Consider the following 9,188-nt stretch of genomic DNA (forward strand, 5'->3'; position numbering starts at 1 on the left):
GCCATGGTCCCTTTCAAACTCAGAGGTAATCATATGATGGGATTAGTGGATACTGGAGCGACTTGTTCCTCTATAAACTGTCAGTTACCTACATCTGCTCTGACAAATGAACATATGAACTTTGTTGGCTTCTCTGGGACACCTCAAAACCTGCAAAAGACCATCCCACTCACTTTTGAACTGGCTGGTCAGAAGGTGAAACATTCATTTGTGCATTCACCACATACACCTGTGAATCTGTTGGGAAGGGACATTCTTGTCAAAACAGGTGCCAGCATCCTGTGTTCTCCAGATGGGATACAGATCACCTTCCCGAATGGACATGTTCTGACTGGATGCCATGCTACACAATATGAGGGACAGTGGTTGCTGCAGCCTCAAGCACAGCCAACCCCCACTGCTGACATCTACTGGGCCCTGTTGGATCCGGAGACCCCTGAAACGCCAGGTGTTTTTTATGAATTTCAGGTGTGGAAATCCTGGATCTTGTCTTTAAAGCCATATTTCCCGCCTCCAGATGACCTGCACTGCACACTTTATTACGACAGAGAGGATGATCAACTATATCAGGAAGCATTTCATCAGGTTGAAGGCCATACGTGGCATTTAACTTCCACTGATATATATATTGGTCCGGAGGGTGTAGCAGCTCATTGTGTATTAACACACACACAAATGCAATGGTATCGGATGTCAGACACAGCGGTGCCACACATATCATTAGCATTATCCCCTGGTCATGAGGCTCGACAACTCGGACCCATGACTAAGAGGGGCGTGAACAACACAGACTGGCAGGATTGTGCTCATTCAGGTGTCCAATTTTCTCCATCTTCAAAAATGTACAGAATAACTTTGCCTTTGACTACTAACTCCTCAATACTGGAGCATGTATGCATTGCCAGACATCATGGAAGGGAGAAGACGGATCATGAAGATGCAGAGGGGTTATTAAAAACGCTCCCTGAGTCTTTATGGTCTGTCGGTCCATTTGATGTTGGTTCATGCTCCACCATTCCCCCGGTGGAGATTCAGGTAACTGCAGGAGCCAAGGTGTTCAGACCACAATACCGCTGGGTGAAGGATGCAGATGAAGGGATGGAGGAAACTCTGACTGGTTTGTGGAAATCTGGTGTTATTGAGCATTCGCAGTCGTCATGGTGTACTCCTTTGCGACCGGTTTTGAAAGCAGATGGTGAAACATATCGAATGGCACATGATTTAAGGGCTGTGAATGATGTCACCATTACTCCAGTCCTTCCTGTGCCTGATCCACATCGCATGCTGTCAATTTTAACCCCACAATGTGTGTGGTTCACTGCTATTGATTTAGCAAATGCTTTCTTTTGTATTCCGTTACATGAGAACAGCAGACATCTATTTGCATTTCAATATAAGGGCGTCCGCTTGCAGTACACTCGCTTGCCACAAGGTCTTAAAAACTCTCCTGGCATTTTCAATCAGTGTTTGAAATCTTGTCTACAGGATTTTGAGTTGCCAGAAGGTTGTGTTTTGCTGATGTATGTTGACGATCTCTTGCTAGCAGCTCCCACTGCGGAAACCTGCCTTCAGGCGACGAAGGATCTTCTCCTGAAGTTGTGTAATTTAGGTTTTAAAGTGTCTAAAAAGAAATTGCAATGTTGCAGACGAGAGGTTACATTTCTTGGCAGAATTGTTTCTAGCACGGGATCATCAATGTCTACGGAGCATAGAATGTCTATTTTGCAGCATAAGCGTCCGGAGACAGTCAGAGACATGTTGGCTTTCTTAGGTCTTTGTGGTTACAGTAGACATTTTCTTCCTTGTTTTGTAGAACGTACTGCCTCCTTGAGGTCAATAATTAAAGAACAGGGTGTAACTAACCTCACAGCCGTGTTAAACTGGACAGCAGAAACTGATGAGATTTTTGTGACATTAGTGCAGGACATGGCATGCGCGGCTGCTCTCGCACCACCAGATTATACTCAGCCGTTTTATCTTGATGCTTCTATGACACCCACAGTTGTTAATGCTGTTCTTTTTCAGAAGAATCAGGGTAGACGGGATGTGCTGATGTATTGTAGCATCTCCCTGGATGCTGTTGAAGCCCGCGCACCGCTTTGTACTCGCTATGCTGCAGGGTTAGCAAAAGTCATTCTAAAAACAGCACACATTGTGATGTCGCATCCTTTGATAATTTTGACAGAACATTCAGTCACATCGTATGTTGCGTCATCTTCTTTTACACTGTCATCTTTGAGACAGACGAGGCTCATGAAAACTTTGACAGCTCCAAATATTCAATATCAACACTCGGGGATTAATATGTCAGAGGGAATTTCTGTGGACCCTCACTCTTGCTCTGTAGCTGTGGCGAAGGAGCTGCGAACTAGGCCTGACTTGGAGACAAAGCCTCTTCCAGCAGGAAGGATTTTCTTTACAGATGGTTGCTGTTTCCGCTCCAAAGCTGGACCCCTTCAGGCAGCAGCTGCTGTGGTTGAGTTTTCTGGAGGTAAGTTCATCACTTTGACTGCACAAACTTTGACAGTTAAGCCGTCAGCACAGGCAGCAGAAGTTCTGGCCCTGTGCCTGGCCCTTGAAGCTGCATCTGGAGAGCAGGTAACAGTATATTCGGATTCTGCTTATGCTGTGTCAGCTGCATTGTTGGATCTCGCTGCATGGAAAAGGAACTCTTATCTTACAGCAAGAGGTGAGCCCATAGCTCATAAGGATCTGATGCAGCGACTGGATCATGCGCTGCAAATGCCTTCCGGAGTGGCGGTGGTCAAAGTTCCGGGTCACAGTAAAGGTAATTCTTTAACAACAAAGGGAAATAATGCTGCTGATGCGGCTGCGAAGGCAGCAGCAGGGTACAACCCCACACTTCAAATGGTAAGTGTTTACACACCACCTTAGCTGTTGGAGAGTCCCACGCATGATGACCTGGTGACCTTGCAATCCAAAACCTCGCCAGAGCAGAGATCCTATTGGCTTCAAAGAGGTGCAGTGAAAACCTCGGATGGATTGTGGGTTGGTCCGTATGGCCAGCCTGTGGCACCAGACGGGCCTCTTCTCCAGCAAGTCCTTAAGGAGAGCCATGGCCCGGCGCATTTAGGTCCATCTGTTATGATGACAAAGCTGTGCATGTGGTGGCATCCCAGGTTACGTGATGTATGTCATGCTTATGTGCAAAACTGTACGGTTTGTCAGTCCTACAATGTTAGGCCCACCCTAAAACCTTTGCCAGGAACTTTTGATCCTGCCCCCTGGCCAGGAGCTGAGATTGTGATGGATTTCACTGACATGATCAACCCCGTGCAAGGTAAGCGGTATTTGCTGGTTATCGTTGATTCCTTTTCAGGATGGCCGGAAGCCTATCCTTGCAAAAAAGAGGACTCCCTCTCTGTGATCAAAGCACTGGTAAATCATTACATACCCACACATGGTTTCCCTGCAAAAATTAGGTCTGACAATGGGACCCATTTTAATGGTAAGCACCTACAGCAAGTTGAAGCATCTTTTGGTTTGCAACATAAGTTTGGCTGTGTTTACCATCCTTCTTCGCAGGGCTCTGTGGAACGTATGAATCGCACGTTGAAAGAAAAGTTGGCAAAAATATGCACCTCCACTAATTTAGATTGGGTGACTGCTCTTCCATTAGCTTTGTTGGCTGTCAGACAATCAGTGAATCGCAGAACAGGTTTCTCTCCGTTCGAACTTTTGACCGGTAGATTGATGCCAGGTCCCTCGTCGACTATTAGACCTTTAGACGACGCACACTCCCCCAACAGGTCCTTAGTCACATATTGGAAAATGTTGCATGCTTTCTCATCCGCTTTTTCTGCGCAGGTTCGAAAGAAGGACGTGCCCCCAGCTGACCCACCAGGTGCAGACCTAGCTGACTGGACGCACGTTTACGTGAAAGCCTACAAGAGGAAGTGGTCAGAGCCTAGGTGGACGGGCCCCTATCGTGTTACTGCTCGAACGACGTCTGCTGTGCAGCTCCAAGGCAGACACAACAAGTGGTACCATTACTCCATGTTAAGACCTTGCCTTTCACAGGAACGTGGACGGGACGCCAGTTAAATCTGAACGGGACACTGAACTGTTTGTTGTTAAAATTTTTGCTTTCAATTTCTAATTTTTCATTTATATTTTTCCATTCATTTCTATTTTTTCGTTTATAATTTTACATTTAATTTCTATTTTTTCATTTATATTTTTACATTTCTCTTTTTATATTCAATTTCTATTTTTTCCGTTTGTATTTTCTATTTTGATTTTACTTTTTGCATTCCATTTCCATTTTAACTTTCTACATATATTTTTACTATCGTTTTATATTTCTGTGTTGTGTGCTTTGCCCATGTCTGTGTCTAATGTGTTTTCTTCCGCTAGTGGACTGGGATTTTCCCAGTCCAAGAGAGGGAGATGGACATTAGCAGGTATTAGTTTTGTTGTATTTTTAATATTTCTTGTATGGTTCACCTTTTCTGATGTACAAACCCACAGGCAGACAACTACAGGACATGACAGAACCAGGCGCAATGCATTTTATGATATCTGGACTTATACCAGGGAAGCTGAACAATTAATGTGTGGCTCTCTGGCGCCCCCTGTAGCATTCCCTTATTTTTGCTACAATTCTAATCAGACCATGGATGTGTTGATTATAGCACCAAAGGGGAATTTTAAACATAATCACTGGGGAACAGCAAGTGAGTGGCAGGGTTATCATTGGTACATCCGAGGATTGTCAGGGGATGAAGGATGGGGATCTATATTTAGATCCACAGCAGAATCATCTTGGGAGAAAGGTACCTTTGGTTGGACACCCCAGGCTCAACAATGGTCCAGAATCATTTCTAATTTTACAGTTTCAGATTCATTTTTTACTTTCCGTGTGAACACTACTGGTCAACTTTTTCCTACACCAACAAAGGGCTACATCACTTTTTTCTCACGATTACTTATTTGTGCATGGGCAAATGGAAAAGATCCGTGTTGGCAGCTTATGTTCTGCCCAGACTTCAATGCCACCACCCCCACCCCCGTAAGGACAGTGTCAGGTGTCGGTCCGGCCAGACAGGTTAAAATCATAGAAGGTACTCCTTCTCCAGACAATTGGTTCCAAGCTATAACAGGTATTAGTGCAGACGCTAATAACTGGTTGTTAATGGTAGAACAGGCAGCTAACACAACCAACGCTGATTGTCTGGTTTGTATGGGCCCCAGACCTTTACTTAAGGTGGTGCCTGCCACTGTTACATCACAATGTATTGCAGACATCATGGTCAATTCAATTCCTAACAAATTACAATGTAATGACTTAAATCAGTATTATCCAGTGGTCCCCAGCGAGAAAGGTAAGCCCATTTTTGACAGGAAAGTAGCCAAACAAAATTTCTCATGTTTTGAATTTTCAGAGGATAAAGGTATTATGTCTTTGGGAAAAATTGATTATGACTGGTGTAATAATATTCAAACCTTCAGTAACCTATTTCCAGAGCTGACCTCTGGATTTGGTGCGGGACGGATCAGATTTTTGACAGGTTACCTATGAATGCATCAGGACGTTGTGCTTTAATATCGCTATTACTCCCTGTGTATGTTCAACCTTTTGCTTTATCAGATTTCTTAGCTGTGGTGGAACAAAAACACGACTCAAAGCCAACCTGGAGGAAGCGATCAACTCATTGGAATGATGCGGATCCAACTTATATTGACGCATTAGGTGTGCCCCGTGGTGTGCCTGATGAATATAAATTAGTCAATCAGGTGGCAGCCGGTTTTGAAAGTATTTTTCTATGGGTAACTCCGAATAAAAATGTTGATAGAATTAATTACATCCATTATAATGTTCAAAAATTAGGAAACTACACTATTGCAGGGTTTGAAGCAGTTCATGAACAGTTAAAGGCCACATCACTAATGGCATTCCAAAACAGAATTGCGTTAGACATGTTATTGGCGGAGAAATCTGGAGTTTGTGGTATTTTTGGGGATCAATGTTGTTCTTTTATCCCCAACAATACACAGTCAGATGGAAAATTGACAGTGGCGATTGAAGGTATGCGCACATTGAATAACAAAATGAAGGAACATGCAGGCATAGATACATCTATGTGGGGTGACTGGCTAAAAATGTTTGGTCCATGGAAAACTTTAGTCTCATCCGTTCTCGTTGCAGGAGCAGTTTTTTCAGCGATTCTCACACTCTGTGGTTGTTGTTGTATTCCCTGCCTTAGGACCCTTATGACACGCCTCATAGAGCAGGCTCTGGGAGAAAAGGTGTTTTCTTTTCTTTATAGGAAGTGTTATCTTTGTTGTATTTTTTACCTTTTTACTTTTATATTTTGACTTTTTTAAATTTGAATTTGACTTTTATATTTTCACTTTTTTAAACTTAAGTTTGACTTTGAATGTTTTATTTTTCTGTACTTTTATATTTGGCTTTTTTAAATTTAAATTTGACTACTATTTCATGTATTGTTCTTTGTAAATGCCAATGTACCAAATATCTAGTGAAGCATAAGTATCCTTAGGGATGGTCGCTGATGGGGCACAAGACCGTAGCGAGAATTTTCCCTGTCCAACTGAACGTTTCTTAAAGATGGTTAATGCAAGCTCTGACAGGTTTTCGCTCCTACACTTATGAACAAATCATTCACATCTTTGAAGGGCACATTGGTTCTGATAAAGATTGTGAGGGCGAGAGACCACAGCTGTTTTGATTGCATGATGTGATGATGTGTTTTTATTTTTTGTGTGACCTCACTTCGTGAGGTCAAGAGAGGGAAACTGAAGGAATTTATTTTTTGTGGTTCTTATTTCTCCTAGGTTTTTATCTTATCTTTATTTCTTTGAAGGTTTTCTTTCAGGTTTACTGTGTGTGGGTTTCAGTCATTTCAATTAAAAGGGACTTCCTGATAATTGCATATGTAAAGAGGTTTTGATGCTGCAGCGCCAAACTCATCCCCCTCCAGGAGAAAACAGTCTTTGATCTTCTAAGACCATCTGGAAGCCTTAACTGTAGATCTGACATGGACCAGAATTAAATTGTCTCCAGGATTCAATTTAAATCATGGGAAACCCTGGAGGTGTCAACTCGCATGACAAGGACAAAGGGTTGAGACTGACTGCCTGCGGAGAGGGATCCGGGCGGCTGTGCTGGACCCCCATGGGGACACCGTTGGTGGTCGGACAGTGGTCCGTCTTTGAAATAACCCCCCCTGGACGTTTGAAGCAGGAAGCCAGGACCAAATGCTGTAACTCCTAATATGGACGGACGAGGTAGGCAGGCTCCCTGCCAGCCAATCCGAGCGTCCAGAGGAGGAGTCTGGACGCCATGCTGTGCTACGAAGGAGGCGGCTGAAACCGAGATGTTAAAACAGCTGGATGGAGGAACTTTCCTTTGTTCCCAACAGGCTGACACGTTAAGACGTTTGTAATTTGGCGCTGTGCAAGCTCTGAAACTTTGGGAAACCGGATATCTGTTTTATTTTGTTTTACTCTGTTTTAGAAATATTGTTAGGGAAATAAATGTGTTAATCTTTAATCCGGCCGAGTTCCGTGGTTTCTCCTTCTCGACTTTATTGAACATGCAACAAGGAAAAGTAATCTCAAAGCGACAGATTATACTTTTCCAACAGCAGCCACGTGCAGGATGGTGAGAGTCCTCAGGAGGAACTTCCGGGATCTTGTTCAGAGCCAGGGGCTGCTCGAGGAGCACAGATTTCTGCCAGCCTACAGGAGAAACAAAAATCTTAAGGACATTTTAATTAGAGCCAAACTTCCTCCCCCTACACAACCAAAATCCAGAGCACTCACCTCTTTTTTCAAACATTTGGATTGGATTTGCAGCCACCACAACAAAAATGTGTTTCCGTCTCTATGCAGGGGGAGCCCCCACTCTCAAAACTGCATTTATGTTATCTCCTGCTCCACCTGTGGGATACAGTACGTTGGGGAGACTGGGAACACTCTCTTAGTTAGATTCACCCAACACAGACACAACATCACAAAACATAAAAACACAGACACTTACCTGGTACAACATTTCATTTCCCACGGATGGGATTCAGTCAGAGCAACAGCCGTGCAGACGAATCCCAGATGGTCAACCTTTGAGAGAAGGAGACATGTGAGAAATTGGATTTCCAAATTAGACACCCTCCATCCTAGAGGCCTGAATGAGAAAAAAAACACCATTATTCTAATTAGAGACACTTAACCGCTCTTCCCCATTTCGGCCAGCAGAGGGAGTTGCTAAACAGTCCCTCTCCATCACCAGATTTTTTCACCCCCTGTAAATTCTTTTTCCAGAATCTATTTTCATATGGCCCTGCCCCAAAGATTTTTAATCCTAATCCTAACCAAATTGAACCTGAGAGCCCTAAACCTAATTAGAATGTGATTGAATAAAATAATTGATTTCATATTACCCAGAGGGGAGAGCGAGATCTGCGTGGGGACAGAAATGGTCCGTGCACGAGGGCTCCGGGCGTACAGCTTGGAACCCTCACCCCAACCCTAACACCTAACCCTAACCCTAACCCCTAACCCTAACCCCTAACCCTAACCCTAACCCCTAACCCTAACAAAAAAACACAGACACTTACCTGGTCCAACACTTTATGCTTCATGGATGGGATTCAGTTAGAGCAACAATCGTGCAGATGAATCCCAGATGGTCAACCCCTGAAAGAAGAAAAAATGAAAGAATTTGGATTTCTAAATTGGACACCCTCCATCCAAAAGGTCTTAATGAGAAAAAAAACACCATTATTCTAATTGGAGACACTTAACCACGCTTTCCCCCTTTCGTTTCAGCAGAGGGAGTTGCTAAACAGTCCTTCTACATCACCAGATTTTCTAACCCCCCTGTAAATTCTTTTTCCAGCAGGAGTTTATGAATTCCCAGAACCCATTTCCATATGGCCCTGCCCTAAAGGTTCTAATTCTAACCCTAACCAAATCCAACATGAGCCCTAAACCTAATTAGATTGCGAAAAAATAAAATTATTGATTCTGTATTTCCTGCAGGAGAGCGAGATCTGAGTGGGGACAGAAATGGTCCGTGCATGAGGGCTCCAGGCCTACAGCTTGGAACCCTAACCCTAACACCTAACTCTAACCCTTGGTGTGCATTGAGCCTAATGAAGGTAGAATTTTGCTGTAACGCGTAGCGAGCACACTTTATTCTAATT

General features: G+C 43.6%; 1 long non-coding RNA gene across 2 annotated transcripts; it reads right to left on the reverse strand.

The window, feature by feature from the left end:
* Window positions 1-7,636: 7,636 nt before the first annotated feature.
* LOC110014126 lies at window positions 7,637-8,516 on the reverse strand. Of its 2 annotated transcripts, none has more exons than XR_002872923.1 (3): window positions 8,424-8,516; window positions 8,027-8,103; window positions 7,637-7,952 (listed from the first exon to the last, which is right to left on the reverse strand). It is a non-coding gene; the product is annotated as an uncharacterized LOC110014126 (long non-coding RNA). The 2 variants fall into 2 exon arrangements; XR_002872922.1 differs by having other exon boundaries at window positions 7,637-7,926; window positions 8,424-8,508.
* Between the last annotated feature and the right edge of the window lie 672 nt (window positions 8,517-9,188).

The sequence above is a fragment of the Oryzias latipes genome, chromosome 24, assembly GCF_002234675.1.
Source record: "Oryzias latipes chromosome 24, ASM223467v1".
NCBI lineage: Eukaryota > Metazoa > Chordata > Actinopteri > Beloniformes > Adrianichthyidae > Oryzias > Oryzias latipes.